Source organism: Macrobrachium rosenbergii, chromosome 34 (assembly GCF_040412425.1).
Source record: "Macrobrachium rosenbergii isolate ZJJX-2024 chromosome 34, ASM4041242v1, whole genome shotgun sequence".
Taxonomy (NCBI): Eukaryota; Metazoa; Arthropoda; class Malacostraca; order Decapoda; family Palaemonidae; genus Macrobrachium; species Macrobrachium rosenbergii.
In genome coordinates, this window is record NC_089774.1 from 4,679,306 (window position 1) to 4,704,049 (window position 24,744).

At 38.5% G+C, this 24,744-nt stretch overlaps 1 protein-coding gene across 2 annotated transcripts in view; it reads left to right on the forward strand.

Annotated features, from left to right (window-relative positions):
• The first annotated feature begins 1,464 nt into the window (after positions 1 to 1,464).
• Positions 1,465 to 24,744, forward strand: part of LOC136856089 (serine/threonine-protein kinase PLK1-like) — a 104,963-nt gene continuing 81,683 nt past the window's right edge. For both annotated transcript variants that reach the window (XM_067133718.1, XM_067133719.1), the window contains exon 1: positions 1,465 to 1,580. The gene's annotated coding sequence lies outside the window, so the exon portion shown is untranslated. The remainder of the gene's footprint in view (positions 1,581 to 24,744) is intronic.

Here is a 24,744-nt window from a genome sequence, read left to right on the forward strand (position 1 = left end):
CGTTGAGAGCCAGTGTTGATTATGTATAGGGAGGCTCCTCCTTTTACCGAGTTTTTAAACCGGGCTTTCTTTCCTTTTACCGAGGGATCTTCTTCTTACCGAGTGATCTTTTTACTGAGGGTTCCTCTACCAAGGTTTTCCTTTCACTGAGTTTTTTTTTTTTTACCGAGGTTTCCTTTGACCAAGGATAACTTCCATCGAGTTTTTAAACTAAGCCTTTCTTTTATCGAGGGGTTCCTTTTACCGAGGTTTCCCCTTTTACCGAGGTTTCCCCTTAAACGAAGGAGTTGCTTCTTGTCGAAGTTTCCCCCTACTGGTGTTTCCTTTCGTCGATGCTGCCCCTGAACTGTGTTAAAATTGTTGAAGTTTCCCCTTAATTTTTTCCGTTATTGAAGTTTCCCCTTAATTGTGTTTCCACTGTCGAAGTTTCCCCTTAAGTGTGTTTGCATTGTCGAAGTTTCCCCTTAATTGTTTCTATTGTAGAAGTTTCCCCTTAGCGTAATTATGTTTCCATTGTCGAAGTTTCCCCTTAATTGTGTTTTCATTGTGGAAGTTTCCCTTTAATTGTGTTTCCATTGTGGAAGTTTCCCCTTAATTGTTTCCATTGTAGAAGTTTCCCCTTAATTATGTTTCCATTGTCGAAGTTTCACCGTAAAGAAGTTTCCTTTGTCGAAGTTTCCCCATAAAGAAGTTTCCCCCTCACCGTCCAATATACGCAATTAACGGGTGGAGCCGGAAGTGGTATTTGAATATTCGACATCTTGGTGACATAATCACTGTTGATGGAATAATTCCTCTTATTAAACATTCTGATAGTATTCAGTTGCTAGATATGAGAGAGAGAGAGAGAGAGAGAGAGAGAGAGAGAATCGTATAAATGGTTTGGTCCCGGTGGAGTACAATAATTTGATGAGTAACATTTTAACGGATACAAAACGCCCACTTCTGTCATTCAGTTTCTCTCTCTCTCTCTCTCTCTCTCTCTCTCTCTCTCTCTCTCTCTCTCTCTGAAGCTGCGAGTCACGACAGTACACTAACAACCACATACACGATTCATTTCTTAGATAAGCAGAAGCATAATAAATTATAAGGTAAAAATGAGCCCATAACGTTCCCATCTCATGTCAATTTAGGACGAACGCGGATGTTCCTGGTTATTGAGAGAGAGAGAGAGAGAGAGAGAGAGAGAGAGAGAGAGAGAGAGAGAGAGAGAGAGGAAAGCAAACTTCGTCCACGCCGGCTGTAGCTGTGTTTATAAATGCTGCCGGGACGGCTCCTGGTTCCAGCGCAGGCGCGCTGGAATCAGCTGCTGTATCTTCAAACGTGGCACACCTCCCCTCCCCAGGCTTACCAGGGGGAGCGGCCTCTTCCCCGACCACAATTGGAGGGGGGTCGGGGGCGGGGGTGGGGGGTGTTTACCCTCTGGATCTCTGGTCTGGAAGCTCACCGTCCATACCCCTCTCCAGTGTCGCCTGGAACTCCCTCAGAAGCGGGACGTTCCATGCCTGGAGCCGTTGTGTTTTAAAGCGCGCCCCTCGTCGATAGAGTGAAACGGGAAGACCATCACATCGACCACGAACGTAAGTCCTGCTGATGAATATACCACTGCCGGTATCTGCTTCCCCCTTCCTGCTGTCTGGAACGCGGGGATGCGAGCGAGAGAGAGAGAGAGAGAGAGAGAGAGAGAGAGAGAGAGAGAGAGAGAGAGAGAGAGAGAGAGAGAGAGAGAATCTTTCTATCGGTTTCCAGTCATTTTTCCAGTGATGGTGGGTCTAGCAGTCTCGTATCGTCAGTATTGTTGGGTCGGATCGCCTTCTGTGTTTCGGGATGTCGGCATCGATGCAGCCTGCATTGTGAAGGTCCGTGTTCGTGAATCGATAGCCAATGAAGGGAATTTGATTTCCTCGTAACCCAAGGCTTCCATGCACGTTCCAGGTTCCAGGAGCAACAGGGTTCGGTTGGTCTGTGGTAGGAGGGGTTCACTTCGGGCACGGGAACAGATGAGATTTGGGTGTTCGGAAGGTTTTTTTGTTTGTATATTATTTCTCTTCGAGTTGGGGCAGGGAAGGAACCACAGGTATACCAGAAAGAGGGGATTAAGATGTGTGTATGTTTATGTATATTTTTAGGGAGGAACCACACGTGCCTGCCCCCAAAAAATAAGTAAAATATACATAAACTTTACATGCGTATGTTTTGTGTATTTTAGCGGTGCATAGTAGCAAGAGACGAAATTTGGATTGTGTATAAATAAATTAATACATTTGCTTTGATTTTAGGGAGGAACCACCACTGGACCTCTCTCAGGTACCCAAAATTCTCACGCGATTTGGGGAGGAACCAACTATGCCATAATTAATGATAATTATCCTAAAAATATTTTTTTATAAACCTAAATTTTTCTTTCTTTATATGTGAGCAGAAATGATGTACATTAATTTTGATTTAATATTGTTATTATTATTTAGGAAGATTTTGGATATAGGATGGAAGTAGCTGACTGGCTAATAGACCTAACCTTGAATACGAGATGGGCCTTAAAACTCCATTGGTGTTATGACATAGACAGCTGTAGCTATGTTTGTTTGTTTGTAATGTTTATTGACTCCACTGTATTATATATTTATACTATATATATTATACATACACACATATATAATTTTTTTTTTATTCACAAAAACATTTACTGTGACTGGAATGCTGGCCTGACCGGAAGCACTTAGCAATTATAATTTCCCTTGGGTGTGGGTTGTACCTGACGTAAAGTGAAATAAATATTAAATGATATTTGGGGTTGTACCTGACGTAAAGTGAAATAAACATTAAATGATATTTTTAATATCCAATTCACTCTGGCAGAAGTAATATATTTTCATATTGATTTTTATTTGTACAGTGACGAACATATAATGGTCATGCTTTTATAAGGGAAAAAAATATTAATTATATATATATATATATATATATATATATATATATATATATATATATATATATATATATATATATATATATATATATATATATATATATATATACATGCTCTTACAATCTAACACTTTTTCACCCCATCTAACTAACACTTTCTAGGGTTTTTGCTTCTTCCCTTAAGCACTTATGAATTGTACCTATTCACCCACCTATTATCTTCCGTTCTCCTCACATGGCCAAACAGTCTCAAAGTAGTCTGATTCCACTTTGCACTTACGCTAATCTTTTCATTCCTTTTCTACTCATCCACACTTTTTCCAGCCCTTCCAGTTCTTCTTAACTATAAGTATTATCTTGTAAGCTTCCAGTCTCTTTCTCATGTTCCTATTCAACATCCACGCTTCACTACTATGAAGGAGAGTTGGCTCAACAATCCCTTTATACAGACTCTCCAAGCCTCTTTCCGAATGTCTTGCACAAATCCTGCCACCTTTCTTGTTGTTTATATGAGAACTTCATGAACACCCCCTTTTCGAAGCCATATGAACGCAAAATTCACGATTCTCATGAACGAAACCGTTATGACCCTCTTCTACAAACCTCGTGAACGCAACCCTTACGAATGGAACTGACAGACCTCATGAACGAAACCCCCGTTATTCATCTTATTGTATTGTTTGAATGAATCCACTTATGCCGACCCTCTCCCACAGATTACGTGAAAGAGATTACGTGAGAGAGAGAGAGAGAGAGAGAGAGAGAGAGAGAGAGAGAGAGAGAGAGAGAGAGAGAGAGAGAGAGAGAGGGGAAGGCTTTTAATAGGCAAAACGTTTTGTTTTTCAGCTGAAAGTGTTGAGTGGAGAGCAGTTTTTTGCCGACTGTTGGGGACTGTGTCATAAATGAAGTCTATTGATACATAGAAAAATTTATAGATGTGTATCTCTATGTTTTTATATAGGGAGAGGGAAATATCTATACATAGAGATAGAATGATGCTTTATTCAGTGGATACATATCTATAAGTATATAGTGGTGTATAGGTGTATGGAAATATATATAGGTAGATGAAAGAAGGAGAAAGATAAAACGCGGACAAGAATATCCTTTAATATTAGTCAGAGAGAGAGAGAGAGAGAGAGAGAGAGAGAGAGAGAGAGAGAGAGAGAGAGAGAGAGAGAGAGAATTTCCACCTACGAGTCACCTCAGGTGACGCAAAACGACATAACCCAATCATTCCTGACTCCAGTTTGGGTCTGACGTTCATTGCGGAAATCGGGAACCTCGCTGTGCCTTAGGGTTTTGGGGGAGGGGAGGGGGTTCCCCTGGGGTAGGGGTTCCCCAGGGGGGAGGGAAGTCCCCCAGGGGGAGGGAAGTCCCCCAGGAGCAGCGTTTGTTTCGATTCAATTATGCAAAGGTCAGAGAGATCCTACGGAAGTTTCACTAGCATGGGCGAGGCTTTGCTGTGATTGTGTGTGTGTGATTGTGTGTGTATGTGTCCGTGTGTGTGTGGTAAGAGAGGTAGGGAGAGAGGGGTGTTAGATTGTCTAGGGGGGCCTGGGTCAAATTGTATGCTTCATAGTGTTTTGTTCATAATAGTTTTAGCCATACTACTAGCTTGGGCCATAGCAATTTCGGCAATACAAAGTTTGGCCCTGGGTTATTTTGGCTCTATATCCACTTTGACCATAGTAATTTTGGCCGCTGCTAGTTTGGCCATAGTGAGTTTGGCCACACTACTAGTTTGGCCATAGTAAATAGTAATTTTAGCCATACTACTAGTTTGGCCTGAGTAATTTTGGCCATACTGATAGCTGGGCCATAAAAACTTTGGTAATACATCTAGTTTGGCCATTGTAATTTTGGCTGCACTGCTAATTGGGCCATAGTTGTTTTTCTTGGCCATACTAGCTTGGCCAAGCGTGATTTTGACTATAACTAATAGGGCCATAATTATTTCTTGACAATATAACCATTTTTGAAATCGTCACTTCAATCACTACTACTAATTAGCATAAGGCAAATATATATATATATATATATATATATATATATATATATATATATATATATTTATATATATATATATATATATTTATATATATATATATATATATATATATAATATACAAATATATATATATATAAATATAAATCTACAAATATGATCAAGGTAGCATTTAGTACTTTCCATGTAATTCTGTAGCATGCAATTTCTTTCATATTTGAGTAATTCAAGAAGTTACTCATTTCACTTCTTACAACAATGAAAAACTAAGAGTGTAATGACAGAGAGTGTTCATTATGCATCCATAACTTAAATAGGTATTGTATAATAGGTTTCTGTCAATGATATGACTTGAGATCAAGCAAAGAATATATCTTTCATTAACTTAGTGGTCGACCTTGAATAGTGTGTTTCAAGGTCACTTCAGGACGGAAGGAAGGTCACCAAAACAAATACAAGTTTGTGGGTGACCTTGCAGTGATTCAGGGTCAGGTTTGGATGTCCCTGAAGAAAGGTATCATAGTTCTATTGGCACCAAAAAAGTCAGATAACTGATCACCAACATCGCCTCCAACACCGAAGGAATGGTTATTAAGGTTAAATTCTTTGGTTTTGGGCTAGACTTTGACCTTGATCAGCTCTTTAAGGTCAGACTAAAGGTCACTGTTATAAGGCACTAGAAGAGGATATTCTTAGGACACAGGAAGCGAAAGTTCATTAAGGTCAAATCTTGTCTTGTAAACAACGTGGCGTTCTGGTGATGATGAGACAAGTGGTTCTTGATATATACCTCTTAATCCATTGGTTTTAAGGCTTCATTGTAACCCAATGTTGCTTGCAAGCAATGTACTGGTGATAATCAGGCAAGTGGTTCTTGATATATACATCTTAATCCATTGGTTTTAAGGCCTTATTGTAACCCAGTGTTGCTATCACGAGTTCATTTCAGAAGACGTCCTTTGACTCATCACTTTATCATTTTCTTAATGGCGCCTATCATCGTTGTCACAGCTCTTTTTAACCGGATATTCTTTCCGGCTTCCCTCATTCTTTTTCTTCTACTTTTACAAGACGGAGAGAGAGAGGCGTTAATCGGAAAGGTCAAACATAATGCAGGGAGATTTATTGATTTTGTTGTTAGAATTCAAGGCCAGTGCAGCGTAACGCGGTCGTGTAATCAGACTACAGCTGTCAGTCACATTGAAACGTGTGGGGGGCGATGTTTGTCATTGTTTTCAATTAATGCACAGTGTGTTGTTGGTTGGGAGAGAGGTAACATCACGAACGTTTTCTGACAACTCCTTAATTCCTTGTTGAAAGATCGTATTTATGAAGACTCCTGTCGAAGGATATTATATCAGAAAGGTCACCTTTTATATGGATGACTAATACTTCTGCCGCAACTTCAATTTCTTTTTGAATGTTGCCAAGATTTCACATCTCTTAAGCATCTGGGGAAAGTTACTGAACAGGGGAAAGTTACTGAACAGTTTGGTAGCCGTCTGCCAAAATGTGTTTTCCAGTATCTTCGTTGTATCTTGGCCCCATTAATCATCTCAGACTGATAGCCTGTGTTCTGGTACGTCAGATTTTAAGGAGGGAAATGTGTTGAGGTTCATATTTCAAAATCTAATACATCTGTTTTGAAATACGGCATTCCATTACATAATTAATCTTGATAATCTTAGATTCTATTGGAGAAAGAGTTAAAGATTCATATTCCATCAACATTTGCCTGTGTTATCAATACTATAGATGTTAAGTTAGGAATCTATATAATGCATTTGCTCTCTTCAATAATTTCAGCTATACAGATTCCTTCTAACAATCGAGCTTTCGTAGAATCTTAATTTGTTTCTCTCTGTTAAATAAAAAATTGAATTTCCCAATTACTGCTCGCCTCCTAGTTAGAATTAGCTTTATCACTAATATTTCTCCATCATGTGGCGCACTGTAGGCATTGCTAAAGGGTGCTAGCAGCCTTTTACTGTCCCTCCATTCCACCTTCCTCTCTCCATTCTGGATGTCCAACCTCTCTAACTATTACATCTATTTACACCTGTGGGGATTTCTCCCACGTACACCTTTAGATCCCAGAGCCTTCTTGAACCCATTGCCTCTAAAACCAGCTTCCTAAGGATTGTTGACAGTTACTGATGCTTGTCCTTCTTCGAGGTAGCGGTGTTAACTTAATATTATCACTTATTATGTAGACAGCGATTTTTATGAGTCACCCATCCAGAATATGGTCAGATCCAAATGTCACCTAATTGTCTTGACGACTGTTGGTATAAATAATGTTTTATCATTACTGAAAACCCGCGAGATTCGCTTGGCAAATCTACGGAAACAAGATCATACTTTTCACCCCAAGAAAGGGTCGATTATTATTATTATTATTATTATTATTATTATTATTATTATTATTATTATTATTATTATTATTATTATTATTATTATTATTATTATTATCATTCATTTGTGACCACCTGGCCATACAGGAATCTCGGAGTGACTTAAAGAGCATATTATGTTTATTACCTAGTGATTTTCAAACCATATCTTCTGTTATGCATTTTGTAATACAACTTTACAGGCGTTCGATAAACTTACAGACATACAGGTACGATACATGTACAGATTACTCACAATACAAAAGAGACAAAAAGTACAGCGAGTTACAAATACAACTCGCGTACAAAACCCACACAAACGACAGCTCCGAGATTTTGTACAATGTATAGTTGCACTTCAAGAGGGAAATCCTTCAATATCCCTTTAGTTTAGGGGATAAAGCCCCCCTGGTTTAAACCGTCCATCTCCTCCTCCTCCTCCTCCTCCCCGGAGTAATTAATAACAAGGGAAAATGGCCCCTGCAGCCAAGAGGGATTTAATCTCGTCCTGAAGTTAAAGATAGATGAAACACGACCTCCCAAGTGAGTGTATCTCCGCGAGAGAGTTATGCTTTGATTGTTAATTATTAATTATAATTTAGTCTGCAGGATTTACTTTGTGCCTTTAGTGAGATTAAAATATTATTGATATTTTGCTGGTAATTGACATACGTTTAGACTTGCCGTCTTTTAGTCCGGGGTGTTCTAGGTATTTTGACCCCCAGAACTTTGATCGCGGTAATTCCACTCCCTGGTTTTTTGACTTCCGGTCAACTGAAATCAGGTTTTGACACCCAAAATAAACAAATAGCTTATTTAGGAAGCATATTTTTTGAAATGGCATAGGGCAATGACCTAGGTAATGGAAATGACATAATTTGATTGTTTAGTAAGTTGGAAGGTTAGTTTACATAATGTTTTTTCTTAATTCAAGTATGTAAGTACAATTTAGCAGTTGCATCCGAGTTCCGTGCGTCACAAAGAAATTTTTTATAACCATGTCTCTTACCATTCAGAATTGTAACCCTTCACTTCACACTTCCAATGAATTTTTGATCCATCAGCGTTTGTAAATGTGACTCAAGTCATCTACGAGTTTTTTTTTTCATCCTCGGGTACTCTGAATAGTAAAATACATGGTTATAAAAAAAATATAAAAAATGTCTTCATACCGCCAGGAGCTCGGATGTAACTGATAAATGTCACTGATATTTAATAAAGTAATCGACCTAGGCTATTTAAAAAAAAAGTATTCTTCCTAAATAGACTACTTATTTACTTTGGTGGTCAAAAAACCCAGGAGTCTACCTACCGGCCACCTTCCGGGGTCAACAATTGACACCAGTGCTTCTGGGTAAGATTTGGCACTATGTAATGTTCTTGAGTTGAGAGCCCATTCTTGACCTTTGTTATGCCACTGTCATTTTTGATGGTGTGGGCGACTAGCCAAGTCTTAATGAGCAAGAATGTTTCCTTGGTGACAAATCAAGTTGATATTAACGTCTACTAAAAGTATATGTTGTTTGGAGTGGGTCATCTGGTAAATGTTTTCACCACCTCAAATTCAAGTGTTGATGCAATGCATTACTACCCTAAAACAATTCTCCTTGCACTTTGATAATTCATTTATATTTTTATCTGTTTATTTATTAAGTTGTTAATTTATTTTTTTTATAATTGATTTTTTCGTTCTGTATTCCCTATTAGCTTCTGTAATTTCTTTTGAATGAATACCATAATATTCTTTGGAAGGTTGAATTTCCAGTCAGTGGCTCCTTTGGTGGGCTTGTTCCATATGAATAAGGTTCATCTTCTGAATATAATAATAATAATAATAATAATAATAATAATAATAATAATAATAATAATAATAATAATAATAGTAATAATAATAATAATACACGCATTGCCCTGCATTGCATGTTAAATGTTTAGAAAGCAACATGAATGTTTAGGGTGCAAAGTTTAACGCAGTATCTCTGAAGAACGTTTCCCGTGGCCGTGTGGATAGCGTGGCTAGTTTGACAGATTGTGGTAAAGAGTTCGAGTCTTTCCCTAGGGGCTAAATAGGGGTGTCAGGCTTGCAGCTTCATCTACGGTAAACAGAAAAAGATAAATTTAAATGGAGAGTTTTTTTTATTTACAAGTGCATTATTATTATTATTATTATTATTATTATTATTATTATTATTATTATTATTATTATTATTATTATTATTATTATTCAGAAGATGAACCCTATTCTTATGGAACGAGCCCACCAAAGGGGCCATTGGCTTGAAATCCAAGCTTCCAAAGAATGTGTTTATCTTATTATTATTATTATTATTATTATTATTATTATTATTATTATTATTATTATTATTATTATTACAGAGGTAATGAGAAATACACAAAGAGGAGACAGGTAATTAGAAAAACAGAAATGAACAAATCGATAAATAAACAAAGACTTAAGTAAAACATTAAAAAGCAAGTTGAATCGAAATTTTAAGCAACTCTTTCCTGAAAACTAAGGAACATTTCATACCAAAACGCCGAGAAACACCACATTTTCCCTCGAAAAGGAGAAACAATACAAGTCCGCGTATTTTGGGGGGGGGGGCGAAATGGCAGCTTAAATATATGCCCTTCATTTAAGGGGCTCGGCAAATTCCAAATTGAGTGTCTCGGGAACCGCAGAGAAAATTCTGCGCCAGAATTTTTCGGTGGGAAGGGAGGAATGAGGCGGAATTATTATTATTATTATTATTACGATTCTCCTTTCTTGGTGATGTCAGGAAAACAGGACTTGAACACCGGAGAGACGTTTGGGTTCTTTTTGGTTTTCTGTAAGAGAAAACTATTGTGTCGGCTTTGTCTGTCCGTCCGTACTTTTTCTGTCTGCACTTTTTTTTGTTCGCACTTTTTTCTGTCAGCACTTTTTTCTGTTGGCATTTTTTCTGTCTGCACTTTTTTCTGTCTGCAGTTTTTTCTGTCAGCCGTTTTTCTGTCTGCACTTTTTTCTGTCAGCACTTTTTTCTGTTCGCACTTTTTTCTGTTCGCACTTTTTTCTGTCAGCACTTTTTTCTGTCAGCACTTTTTTCTGTCAGCAGTTTTTTCTGTCAGCCCTTTTTCTGTCTGCACTTTTTTCTGTCAGCAGTTTTTTCTGTCAGCCCTTTTTCTGTCTGCACTTTTTTCTGTCAGCACTTTTTTCTGTTCGCACTTTTTTCTGTTCGCACTTTTTTCTGTCAGCACTTTTTTCTGTCAGCACTTTTTCTGTCAGCACTTTTTCTGTCAGCAGTTTTTCTGTCAGCCCTTTTTCTGTCTGCACTTTTTCTGTCAGCAGTTTTTTCTGTCAGCCCTTTTTTTCTGTCTGCACTTTTTCTGTCAGCACTTTTTCTGTTCGCACTTTTTCTGTCTGCACTTTTTCTGTCAGCACTTTTTTCTGTCAGCACTTTTTTCTGTCAGCACTTTTTTCTGTCAGCACTTTTTTCTGTCAGCTGTTTTTTCTGTCAGCCCTTTTTCTGTCTGCACTTTATTCTGTCGGCACCTTTTTCTGTCGGCATTTTTTTCTGTCCGCACTTTTTTCTGTCGGCACTTTTTTCTGTCCGCCCTCAGATCTTAAAGACTACTGAGGCTAGAGGGCTGCAAATTGGTATGTTGATCATCCACCCTCCAGTCATCAAACATACCAAATTGCAGCCCTCTAGCCTCCTCAGTAGTTTTTATTTTATTTAAGGTTAAAGTTAGCCATGATCGTGCATCTGGCAACGATGTAGGCCAGGCCACCACCATGCCTTGGTTAAAGTTTCATGGACGCGGCTCTTACAGCATTATACCGAGACCACCGAAAGATAGATCTATTTTCGGTGGCCTTGATTATCATACGCTGTAGCGACTGTACGGAAAGCTCGATTGCGCCGAAGTTTGCTTAAAATCTTCCAACCCCTTTCATTCATTTTACTGCTCCTCCGTTCATATTCTCTTTCTTCCCTCTTACTCTCTCCTAACGATTGATTCATAGTGCAACTGCGAGGCTTTCCTCCTGTTACACCTGTCAAACCATTTACTTTCAAATTTCCTTTCAGCGCTGAATGACCTCAAAGGTCCCAGCAATTGGCCTTAATGTTAATGTTATATTCTATTGCATTATAGTGATCCATTGCCCCTCGCACCAAAATCCTAATGTCTGTTGAAGGTTTCTGCTTATTAATTTATCTTAAGATTGACTAGATTAATTATTTATCAGGTCTGCTTAACTGCCTTTGTTCCTCACACCAGTCTCCTAAGTCTGTTGCAAGATTCTTATAATATTTAAGCGTTGTTATTTAGGTCAGTCAGCTGGAATTAAATTAAGAAAATATATAGTAGGGATATATATATATATAAAACTCTCGTCAATTACGCGAGTATCTCGTCTTTCTCGAAAGCCCCTCCCTACCACCTCCAAGCGACACCTCGTTATCAGAAAGACGAAGAAAAAGATTAATAGAGCGACGCCCTTGGCCGGCGTCCTTGACCAGCGTCCTTCACCCCTCCTGCGTGAGGAGGGACCTTAAGAACGCGTCCTTTCTGGCCTTCCCTATTTCCTCCAACTGGTGGAGGCCGCGTTCTACATGACAGGGAGACTAACGCGAAACCGTCTTGGAAAGGCCACAAAGCGCCATTTCTTATCTGGGCCGCGACAGAAATGAAACAGAGCCGGTAATCTATTTTGGTAATCTCTGGGTCGTTCGCCCCGTGTCACGTCTTTTCCGGCCTGGGAGAGAGAGAGAGAGAGAGAGAGAGAGAGAGAGAGAGAGAGAGAGAGAGAGAGAGAGTTTCTTGTTGGGTGGCTTTAAAAGAAGGAATATATTCCTTTTGTCGTTTACTTATAAGGCCTTTTTTTGCTTGAAAATTTTAGGACGGAGAGAGAGAGAGAGAGAGAGAGAGAGAGAGAGAGAGAGAGAGAGAGAGAGAGAGAGAGAGAGAGAGAGAGATTCTTGGTGGAGGTTAAAAGGAAGAAAGTCCTTTTGTCACTTACTTAGAAGACCTTTTTTCCTTTAGGTTTTCAGCACGAGAGAGAGAGAGAGAGAGAGAGAGAGAGAGAGAGAGAGAGAGAGAGAGAGAGAGAGAGAGAGAGAGAAATATTCCTTACATACCTTGTCTTTTAGGTCTATACTCCTCTGAGCATATTGTAACTATCTTGGGACAAATCTCTCTTCATACAAACGTTCCCGTGAGAGAGAGAGAGAGAGAGAGAGAGAGAGAGAGAGAGAGAGAGAGAGAGAGAGAAAATCCTTAAAACACAGACATACTACGAAGAAATATCCTACATGTCATTCGAGATCCTTCCAGCAATAGGGAACAAGGATGTGACCTCTCTCTCTCTCTCTCTCTCTCTTCCCAGACAGAGATCCAAGCAATTAATGGCCGAAGCGTCAGGTTCAATTTGAGAGTCGGTGGGATTCTGCAGTCGCCAAGGCCCTTTGTTGTCTGTTTAATCTAGCTCCAAGTGACGGGGATTTGGGACGGGGGTGGGGGTTGGGGATTTACCCCCTTCTGTCAACGGTGTTGGTATTTTTAGACGGGGATTTAGTCATTCTGTCAAGGACCTTGGCAAATCTACTGTCATTTTTGTATCTTGGTTTTAGACAGGGATTTAATCCTTCTGTCAAGGGGCTTGGTAATATTATTCTCATTTAGTATTTGGATTTTAGACAGGGATTTAATCCCTCTGTCAAGGTCCTTGGTAATTCTATTCTCATTTAGTATTTGGATTTGAGACAGGGATTTAATCCTTTTGTTAAGGGCCTTGGTAATCCTATTTTCATTTAGTATTTGTATTTGAGACAGGAATTTAATCCTTCTGTCAAGGGCCTTGGTAATCCTATTCTCATTTTTGTATCTGGATTTTAGACTGGGATTTTATCCTTCTGTCAAGGGCCTTGGTAATCCTTTTCTCATTTTTGTATCTGGATTTTAGACTGGGATTTAATCCTTCTCTCAAAGGTTTTGGTAATTCTGTTCTCATTTAGTATTTGGATTTTAGACAGGGATTCAATCCTTCTGTCAAGGGTCTTGGTAATCCTATTCTCATTTAGTATTTGGATTTTAGACAGGGATTTAATCCCTCTGTCAGGGGCCTTGGTAACCCTATTCTTATTTAGTATTTGGATTTTAGACAGAGATATAGTGCTTCTGTCAATGGCTTAGTAATCCAACTATCATTTGGTATCTGGATTTTATAGACAGGGATTTAATCCTGTCAAGGGCCTTGGTAATCCTATTCTCATTAGTATTTGGATTTTAGACAGGGATTTGATCCTTCTGTCAGGGGCCTTGGTAATTCTATTCTTATTTAGTATTTGGATTTTAGACAGGGATATAGTGCTTCTGTCAAGGGCTTAGTAATCCAACTGTCATTTGGTATCTGGATTTTATAGACAGGGATTTAATCCTTTGTTAAGAGCCTTAGTAATCCTACTGTCTTTTGTTGTCTGTATGTTTCAGACGGGGATTTAACCCTGTCAAGGGCCTTGAGTAATCCTTCTGTCTATTACTCCCACTGTCAATTTTTTATGACTTTTAGACGGGTTATTTGTCCTGTCAAGGGCCTCCTGTCGTTTGGGATATGAGTATTTGTCATTCTGTCAGGAACCTTTATCAGCTGTCTGTCTCCTGTTACTTGGGACGGGCTAAAGTTTAGGTCCCCCTGTCAGTTGTCTGTCTAATCCTTCTCTCATTATCTGGAGAGCTGAGAAGGGATCAAGTCCCCGAGACAAGTACTTGTTCTTCCTGTCGTTTTTCTGTCTTATTTTCAGAAGAACATGTCAGGTTTGCTTATACATAGATACTAGAGTACCCATACTGTCGTAACTGACGGTAATTTAAGATGGTCGAGACAGCGAGTCCTGTCCTAGGGACATTTCAGTCTGGCTATACTTACATAGGTACTAGACAACGGAGCTTATTATATGTATATACTATTGTTATACAGAAAATATAGATATGATTATGCATAGTACACACACTCGCACACGCATACATGCATGTACATACATACATATATACATACACACGTATATACATAAGTTAAAAACCAAATAATATTTATCACCACGTTCATCCTTTAATTACCAAATTGAGAAAAACCTATCTATGGAAACCACCATTTCTTCTGCTTCGTAAACCCTCCACACACAAGGCTCATTACAGACAAATCTATATATGGTAGGATAAAAGGATACAGAATCTATAATTGTCCAGTTATCTTTGTGCTATTACCCTATTCTCCTTCCAGTCACCGGAAGCATCATCTTCCATACACCCCTTGTTATCAGAAGTGAGCAGAATGCCTGACTTGGACCTCTGAACTCGTTCCCAACAAACAAGAGAAAGCACACGCACTCACTCTTCAAGGCTTTTCAATGTTCTGATCCTCGTTTCCAATTTCCTCATTCTTATCTCCTCGCCATTATCCCCTCCCTATTCATTCCCGTCATTGTGCCTGACACTTCTTTCGCTGCTATTGTTCCTCTCCTCCCTTCTTTGTCTCTTGACGTTTTCTATTATTTGCAAGGTTCCTTATTCTTCTCCTCCTCCTCCTCCTCCTCTTCCTCCTCCCCCTGGTCCTTTTGTGCGAGACACCTTCTTTCCTCAGAAATGTTTTTGAACTTTTTACGTGCATGTCATTGCTTCTTTAACGTTCCAGGAGTAGACATTCTTCCTGGAAGGGGCTTTTAGTTCTTCCTTTTCCAGATATGGATGTCTGTTCAGGAAGTGAGCCATTTCTTCCTTGTTCCAGGAGTAGACATTATTCCTGGAAAGGCTTTTAGTTCTTCCTTTTCCAGATATGGATGTCTGTTCAGGAAGTGAGCCATTTCTTCCTTGTTCCAGGGATAGACATTCTTCCTGGAAGGGATTTTGGTTCTTCCTTTTCCAGATATGGATGTCTGTTCAGGAAGTGAGCCATTTCTTCCTGATTCCATCCTTAGACGTGCTTCCAGGGAGGAATGTAAATTTCTTCCATGTCTCACTAATAGACGTCTTTCCAGGAGGAAAATTTTTCTCCATTCGTCCAGTGGTAGACGTCATTCTTGAAGGATGAAGTTCTAATTTCCTCCTTATTTCTTCCTTCCAGGAAGAATGTCAGCTTCTTTCTTGTTCCGGTGGCTGACGTCCTTTGTAAAGGAGACTGTCACCAGTTCTTGTTCCAGTGGGTGACGTGTTCATGGAAAGAGATATCAGTATCTTCTTGTTGCAGTTGTAGAGGTCCCTCAGGGCGAGGTCAAAGTTACCTCTGTGTTCATTGCTAGTCGTCTTTCCAGGCTGAAATATATTTTTCTATGGTCCAGCAGGAGACCTCCTTCCTGGAAAAGGTAGAAGTTTCTTCCATGTCCTTGCATTTTCATTATTATTATTATTATTATTATTATTATTATTATTATTATTATTATTATTATTATTATTATTATTATTATTATTATTATATTCAGAAGATGAGCCATTTTCATATGGAACAAGCCCACAAAAGGGGACACTGACTGGAAGTTCAAGCTTCCAAAGAATATGGTGTTTAAGAAGTACAGAAAGGGATCAGCTATCAGGAAAGAAAACAATCCCAAAGGTGAGAGGAATAAAGGACCTCTGAAGCAGAAATTCGACAGCGAGGCCTCTTGGGGGAGGAAATTGCAATTTGTTCCTTGTTCCAGTGGCAGACATTCTTCCAGGAAGTAGCATCGCTTTCTTCCTAGTCTGAGCACAGGATACCTTTCTAGGAAGAAGTTCCACTTCCTTTCTCATACTAGTGAATGTCCTTAATGTAGGATATTGCGTTTCCTTCTTGTCCCTGTGACGTAAGTTCTCCCAGGAAGAAATTAGAATTCCAGGAATCGAAGTCCTATTAAGAATTCCTTTCTGGAATAGATCATGGACTCATTCTTCTTCCCGTCGCCGTCCTTTCAGGAAGACATAGCAGCGTCTTCCTCCTTATAAGACGACGTTCGTCCTAGAAGATTAATCTCCTTTTGTCTTTGATCAGTAATCTTCATTCCAGTGCCTGGAAGGGCCAGAAGGGCCAGTAATCTTCTCGTCTGTTGTATTGGTTTCCAGGTTGTCTGTGTAATCTGGTCGTCATTTTATCTGGCTGATTTCATATTTTGTTTCAGTATTTTTTATTATTTTACCTCTTTCACTGTATATATATATATATATATATATATATATATATATATATATATATATATATATGATTATAATAATTTTTATACGTGATTCATTTATCACACATTAATACAGGTGAAAAATAAGAGACGGGGTGGAGGTCCTGACCGGTTTCGACTTTATTTCCAAGCCATTGACGAAGGACTGATGACTGATGATCAGTCCTTTGTCAATGGCTTGGAAATAGAGTCGAAATTGGTCAGGACCTGCACTCCGTCTCTTATTCTTAACCTGTGGTAATGTGTGATATATACTGTATATATCTATATATATATATAGGCTATATGAATATGTATATATATGTATATATAAACAAACGTACAGATAGATAGATAGATAGATAGATAGATAGATAGATAGATAGATAGATAGATAGATAGATGTTAGCATGGGTAGCAGAAGAATGGAATCATTTATTTCTTATGAATAATCTGAAAGAAATTTGGAGCGCCCATGAAAGCCAAGGCTGGGATATATGAAGGAACTGTTGAGCCAATTCTCCTTTATGGAATTGAAGTGTGCATGTCGAATGCAAATGGATAAAAAGATGGAAATTGTATTGATAAATTGTTTGTGTAGCATATATGGCATAGGAAAAGCTGAAACGATCTTGTCCCTCTGTGGAGACAAGGGCCTCTCTCTCTCTCTCTCTCTCTCTCTCTCTCTCTCTCTCTCTCTCTCTCTCTCTCTCTCTCTCTCTCTCTCCTTACTGCCCACTTATTCTTCCCCCTTGCAATTGAGGCAGTTTAATTGATGGCACCCTGGTTTCTTTGATATCGGCCGTCTGATGTCCTAGTCTTTGATCCGCCATTGTCCTCGACAATTAAAAAAAATAAAAAAACCTCTCTGCCTCTACCCGATCCTGTAGTGATATAATGATGGCTGGCATAACTTCTGGATGTGTGTGGTCTGTGTGGTCTTTCGTTTTTGTGGTCTTTGTTCTTCCAGGAGAATCACGCGTTTTTTAGCAGTGTGTCAGGTCATGTTGGGTCATGTTGGTGTCTGAGATAGTCTGCGTGTGACTTGGAAAGGGATTGGAATGAAATGGTCTTGGTTAGGGTTTGTGACAGAAAAATACTTTGTGACAGAGCAATAGATAGTTTGAGACAGCAATAGGTATTTTGAAACAAAGCAATAGATAGTTTGTGACAAAGGAATAGATAGTTTGAAACAAAGCAATAAATAGTTTGTAACGAAGAAATAGATAGTTTGTCACAAAGCAATGAATAGTTTGTGACAAAGAAATAGATAGTTTGAAACAAACAATAGATAGTTTATGACAAAGCAATAAATAGTTTGTGACAAAGAAGTCGATAGTTTGAAACAAAGCAATAGATAGTTTTTGCCAAAGCAATATATAGTGTGTGACAAATCAGAAGATACTTTGAAACAAAGCAATAGATAGTTTGTGACAAAGCAGTGGATAGTTTGAGACAAAATAATAGATAGTTTGAAACAAAGCAGTGAATAGTTTAAAACAAAGCAATAGATAGTTTGTGACAAAGCAATTGATAGTTTGAAACAAAGTAACAGATAGTTTGAAACAAAGCAGTGAATAGTTTGTGACAAAACAATAGATAGTTGTTCGAACTTCCGACTTACCCAACCTGGAGAACTTCAGTGAAAGTCCTTTCTCCTGAAGTTGTATTTTTTTTTTTGCATTTTAGAAGTTTTCTGAAGTTCTTAGTGTTATGAATTTGTCAAACGAATATTGAATAATTTCCTCATTAGCTTTTTTCACTACTTTGGTCATTCATTTTAATTTTTAAGGTTTATTTTTGGTTATTTTAATTTTTGAGATTATGGCTAACTTTGACCTTGAATAAAATAAAAACTACTGAGGCTAGAGGGCTGCAATTTGGTATAATTGGTGGTTGGAGGGTGGATGATCAACATACCAATTTGCAGCCCTCTAGCCTCAGCAGTTTTTAAGATCTGAGGGCGGACAGAAAAAACTGTAGGCAGAAAAAAGCCGGCACAATAGTTTTCTTTTACAGCTAACTAAAAAATGAACTTTTCCTATTCCTGTTGAGCAAATAACATGGGATACGTTACTCAAACATTTTTAGTCCCTAAACTTCAATTAGAGAGTTATTCTTGTGTTTAAAATCAGGCCTTATTGAGACCCATTAACTATTAGGCCTGGCTGCTAAGTGGTACGAGGCTGCATTAACATTGTATTTAATTCTCTTCTTGTATCCGGGCTTGAGACCGGCTCGAGTGCATGATGAAATCTCAAGGCAGTATTACGTGGACTTGTAACACGTAATAAATAAATAAATAAATAAATAAATAAGTAATTATTAAGAGGAATTGCTGTTCCAGTATCAGAGGGTTTTCATGAGGTCCAGGACGCATGCGCTGTTGTATCCATTTCAGAAGCCCTTTAGCACAGCTGAAAATGGCTCCTGGCGTCAAATAAACGGTATCTGAGTCCCTAAATCAAACCAGCTTTCCGATAACTATCCAGCTTTCCAGTCGCGTTTTCCAGGGACACCTGGAAACGGACGTCAGTGAAAACGTGTGGCTTTTGGACAAAGGGTTGAAACTCCGGCTGTTTTCACGTCGGTTCTGTGAAGTTTTCTATCTGTTTTTCGCTGTTTTAACGGATCTGCGTTTCCAGTCGTTCCTGGAAAACGCGACTGGAAAGCTGGAAGGCTGGAAATCTGGATAGCACTTTTAGCGTTGTTAATTATATCGGTTTTCAGTTAGGATGGATGTGTGGGGGAGATTTTCTCCTTCCTTCTCCTCCTCCTCCTCCTCCTCCTCCTCCTCCTCCTCCTCCTCCTCCTCCTCCTCCTCCTCCTCCTCCTCCTCCTCCTCCTCCCAACCAACCTTAGAACACCCATCAAACCACCTCTTCACGCAATTTCATTCCTCCTGCTTTGGAATTCTTTCTCTGCCTCTGTTTTCCCTGACTCATAACCGTCTCTCCTTTAGACGCAAAGTCTTTCCCTTGCTTCGTGGGTGAGTCTCACCCTTTATCCCTTTCTGGTATCTTTTTCGGGCCCGGGCTGGAAGAGGGTATGAGGTCGGTCATCAGTTGTCTCTGCAATTTGTAAATAAATGCAGACACTAATGCCATAATGGAGTATTGGCTTACCGTGTACCTTTCTCTTCATTTTTCAGTGGTTTGTTATTTTATATTTTCATCCATTTATCTATTGAATTAAATTATCTCTTCTTTTCTAATAACTGGTCCCTTCTTTCTGTATTTCCTATTATTTTCTGTCACTGCTTTCAAAGGAACACCATAACATTCTCTGGAAGCTGGAATTTCAAGTCAGTGGCCCCTTTGGTGGGGTTGTTCCATTGACTAGGGTTCATCTTCTGAATAATGATAATAATAATAATAATAATAATAATAATAATAATAATAATAATAATAATAATAATAATTGAATTTCAAGCCATATGAATAGGTTCATTTTTAATAATAATAATAATAATAATAATAATAATAATAATAATAATAATAATAATAATAATAATAATAATAATAATAATAATAGTGTATAAATTTCATTCATAAACAAGAATTCTTTGCTGCCTGTGCTTGAAAATAACTCTGATGAAAAACAATCAGTAGATTATATTCCAATTGCACAGCACGTCATTATTCCTGTTGAGTATTCCTACCCGCATTCCTATAAAGTATTCCCACATTCCGAAAGCTCACTAGGCAGCTCAGAGGAGCAATCTGGTATTGGCAAATTGATCCAGGGAAAGTGATTTTGAAAGTGGCCCGCTAGAGAAAAATAAGTAAATATTTATCTTTTTTTTGCACACATACATACACACATTGGCCCGCATGACTTTTTGTTTTATCAAGGGCCCTCAGACTAAATAACTTTGGGGATGCCTGGGTAGTGCACGGAGTGTTTATTGTGGGGAGAGGCACAGTCGTTATCTTGAGTTATCAACACTTGGTAGGTCAGGATGTAATCTAGGATTATTTTATTTTATACATTGTTATTGTTATTAGATTTTTTTATTTTGTTATGAATCTATTTTGGTTCTTGCTGTTCTTTTTCTGGGAGTAATTCTCTTTGTGAAGTTTCTGTGGTGGTATTGAAGTGTCTGTGAAGTTTTTCCAGTAGATTTTAATTGGCTGGGTTGAAAGCAGTTTCCATGGATATATATATATATATACACACACACATATATGTATATTATATATATACACAATCAAAAATATATTTTAAACTACGACCTGGTACCAGCGTATGGCTTATATGTTAAGGTCCTTATAAATTTTTGTTCTTGCTAGTTATCATTTTTATATATATATATATATATATATATATATATATATATATATATATATATATATATATATATATATATATATATATATATATATATATATCTATATATACTGTATATATATATATATATATATATATATATATATATATATATATATATATATATATATATATATATATATATATATATATATATATATATATATATATATATATATATATATATATATATATATCAGTGTGTTTGTGTGTAATTCTTGAAGCAAAAACAAAATACAGTTCATGAACTTAATAAACAGCATAAAACCTTTCCTCTTTCTTTCCCTAATCAAACAGTCTGCAGAGTTTACTAGACACCCATACACATATGGAAGGGTCCTAGACTGATATATCAGTCCGGACTGGCAATAAATCTGAAAAAACGCTGACGTAGTATAAATTATGAAAGGTTCGAGGAAGCTAGAGCCTCGTCATGAAAAATGTTCTCTCTCGCTTAATGACCGAGTGATTTAGACCTGATTCGGAATGATGGTGATAAAGTGGCGTTCAGAAAGGGGGGTGTTTTATATGTCATGGGTGTTTGGTATTTTTTTTTTAGTAGATGGAGTGACGAGATATGTCACAGGAATGACAGATGTTGGTGCAGAATTATGGTTAAAAAATGGGCTTTTTGAGTGGAGTATGTCATGACTGGTGATTGTGAGGAGAACAGGCCAATACTGGAGAAAGAGGAAAAGATTCTTTACTAGGACCCAGTTGAAAATCAATATAAACAATGATAAGGTCTTGAGGGTAAATTGGGGATCCAGAAAATGACAAAATAATGGTAGTTTATATGTCAGAAGATGCAAATGTTTTGTAGGAATAAATATAATTGATGGTGGGTGGTAGGAACATTTTTATTGCAAGTGGAGGTTAGCAGATATTGGCTGTTCAAAACGGATGTGACCCTGGGTAATATAATATTTGGTCATTGAGATAAACGTAATCAAATATTAACAGCTTCAGAAGGCCGCGAGTTATATTGGATGAAGAGATTTGAAAATGTGGCTTTATTTATTATTGAGATTCTTCTTCACATTCCAAATTTAATTTTGGATGCTCCTATGCCCCCCAGATTTTGTCAGATATGAAAGCCGCTATTAAGAGAGGTATAAACGTCCTTAATTTCATTTTGGAAATCTCAAAGTTTTTGGGAATTGGAACCAAACGTCTTTCTAATAACTTCTTATCTCATTTCCATCAGCCTGTGTCCTCCGTATGGAATACTGCCGTCAGTGCACCTCACGCAACGCACTGTAGGCATTACTTAAGGCTCTTTGCAGCGTCCCTTCAACCCCTAGCTGCAAACCCCTTTCATTCCCTTTACTGTACCTCCGTTCATATTCTCTTTCTTCCATCTAACTTTCCTCAACCCTCTCCTGTCAATAGTTACACCTTCCAAACCTCATCATTCTCAGTTTCCCTTTCAGCGCTGAATGACCTCGTAGACCCCAGCTCTTGACCTTCGCCCTAAATTCTCTAGCCTATTCCATTCCATTAACCTACGTCCATGCAATTCATGTCGTGTCATGGGACTTGCATAATGCGGTATATTGATCGAAGGGGCCTCCTAACAATTATATGAGGGTATCAAAGAGTCATCATCCCTTCCACCATTCAGGATGATTGAAGTGTAATGAGATTAGAAAGCCACACCTGGTGATTTGGCAGGGACCGGCCGCCAGCCGGGGCAACTCCGAAGTCGTAAAGTTCATTCATGGACTCTTAAAAACGGCCAGTGATGGGAAAGGTCAGGGAAATGAAGATGGGAAAAGGGTTGAAAGTTCAGATAAGGTCAGACGGGGCATTATTGGACGTGGAGAGGAAACGTTAACCAATTATTTGTTTACTCAAAGAAAGACGATGCAGAATCTACCGGTTTTCTTGTCGAAAAATGATCAAAAGTAATGGCATTTTGAGCACTGCTATTGTTAGCAGTAGATGTTGCTTAAGCAGGAATAGCAGTAGCTGTTAAAGTAGTGCTGATAGGAGCAGTAACATAGCCACATAGCAACAAGAATTAGGATCGTGCAGATTTCAAAAAATATTATAAAACCTAAATTCATGACAAGAGACAAAGATGGTGGTAAAACTAACATCAAATACAACAGTGAATATTTAAAAAGCTACAAGTATGATAATACACAATTTATACTACCCCCAAATGAAAAATGATATATTCCACAAAAACACAATTAAAAATGGGACTCTGGATCAAGAATTCCACGCGGAGTGTCAAGGTTGAAGAGGATAAATAGAATTAATATGACAGAGCTGAATTGAAATGATCCACATTGCCATAAAAATTGGGAATGAAAATAAAATTGACAAAAAAATAACACAAATCTTACAGAACTCCAACAGAAGTGTTGAGAATTGAAAGCCCACCTTGCAAAGTGCAACAATTCTGCCGTTTCTGTTAAGTAATCCTCTGTCAGTCTGTCTCACAGGTGCAAATATTGGCATGGCCAGATTAATCTCAGGAGGAGGAGGAGGAGGAGAAGGCCCCACCTCTCCCCCTCCCCCTAGACAAATTAATAAAAGCAATAGAGCATAGGAAAGGCAATATATGCCCCCTGACGCGTACGTGGCCATAAGTGTCCTTTATTGCAGGGGGCGCCTCTATATTTATTGTCATTGTTCCCAGGGTACCTCTGATGAGTCCTTGTGTGCGATAGGCTTCAGATTAAGTGTTTGACCTGACCTCTGCTGTTGTTTGTTGTTTATTGGTGGATTTCTTGACCTTACCTGTCAGGGATTGTGGAAATGTTTGAAGTCATTTTAGTTTTCTGTAAAAGAAAACTATTGTGCCGGCTTGTCTGATCTTAGGCTACTGAGGCTAGAGGGCTGCAAGTTGGTATGTTGATCATCCACCCTCCAATCATCAGACGTACCAAATTGCAGCCCTCTAGCCTCATTAGTTTTTTATTTTATTTAAGGTTAAAGTTAGCCATAATCTGCTTCTGACAACGATATAGGATAGGCCACCACCGGTTCGTGGTTGAAGTTTCATGGGTCGCGTCTCATACAGCAATATACCGAGACCGCCGAGAGATAGATCTGTTTTCGGTGGCCTTGATTACACGCTGTAGCGGCTGCACAGAGAACTCGACTGCGCCGAAGACACTACGGGCCATTCTTTACTTGTTGCAATTGCAATAGGTAATCATTCGAATCTGCCGTTACTGCAATCATAGTTAAACGTGGAGTCAGTTTCCCGTAGACTTTTACTGTACCTCCTTTCATATTCTCTTTACCATCTTCCTTTCCTCAACCCTGTCCTCACAGTTGATTCATAGTGCAACTGCTTGGAGGTTTTCCTCCTGTTACACCTTTCAGACCTCTTACTCTCAATTTCCGTTTCAGAGCTGAATGACCTCATAGGTCTTAGCACTTGACCTCTGGCCTAAATTCTCTATTCAATTCAATATTCAATTCAACTACATCTTGTATAACTGGATGATAACTCTTTTAATCCAGCTATTGAGTACTCCTTTATGCCAACATTACAGCTGACAGCATAAAACATCTGCCAAAACATATGAATTATTGAGCTGAGCCATGAGTGTTAGGTATGCAAAGAAAAGGCTTTTGAAAAACAAGGACCCCGACTAGCGATTAAGCCGAGGAGAAGGAGGTGTATCAGGGGATCATTTCAACGAAATAACTCAGGAACTGACACACCCTAGGTAGCTTCGTGATTCCAGGGGCTTCAGTCTTACTAAAATATGCAAAAATTGGTTATCATTTCTACTGCACCATCAGGGTTAAATTAATAATGGTGATACAAGAAGACTCTCTCACTCTCAGAGTCGCCTTTCATGCCTTATTGTGGCCCATAGTCTGTCTTGCCATTGGAGCTAATGCGCCAAAAAGTGTCTGGTTACTGTAGTGATCGCTTGTCCAGTTTTTACCAAAT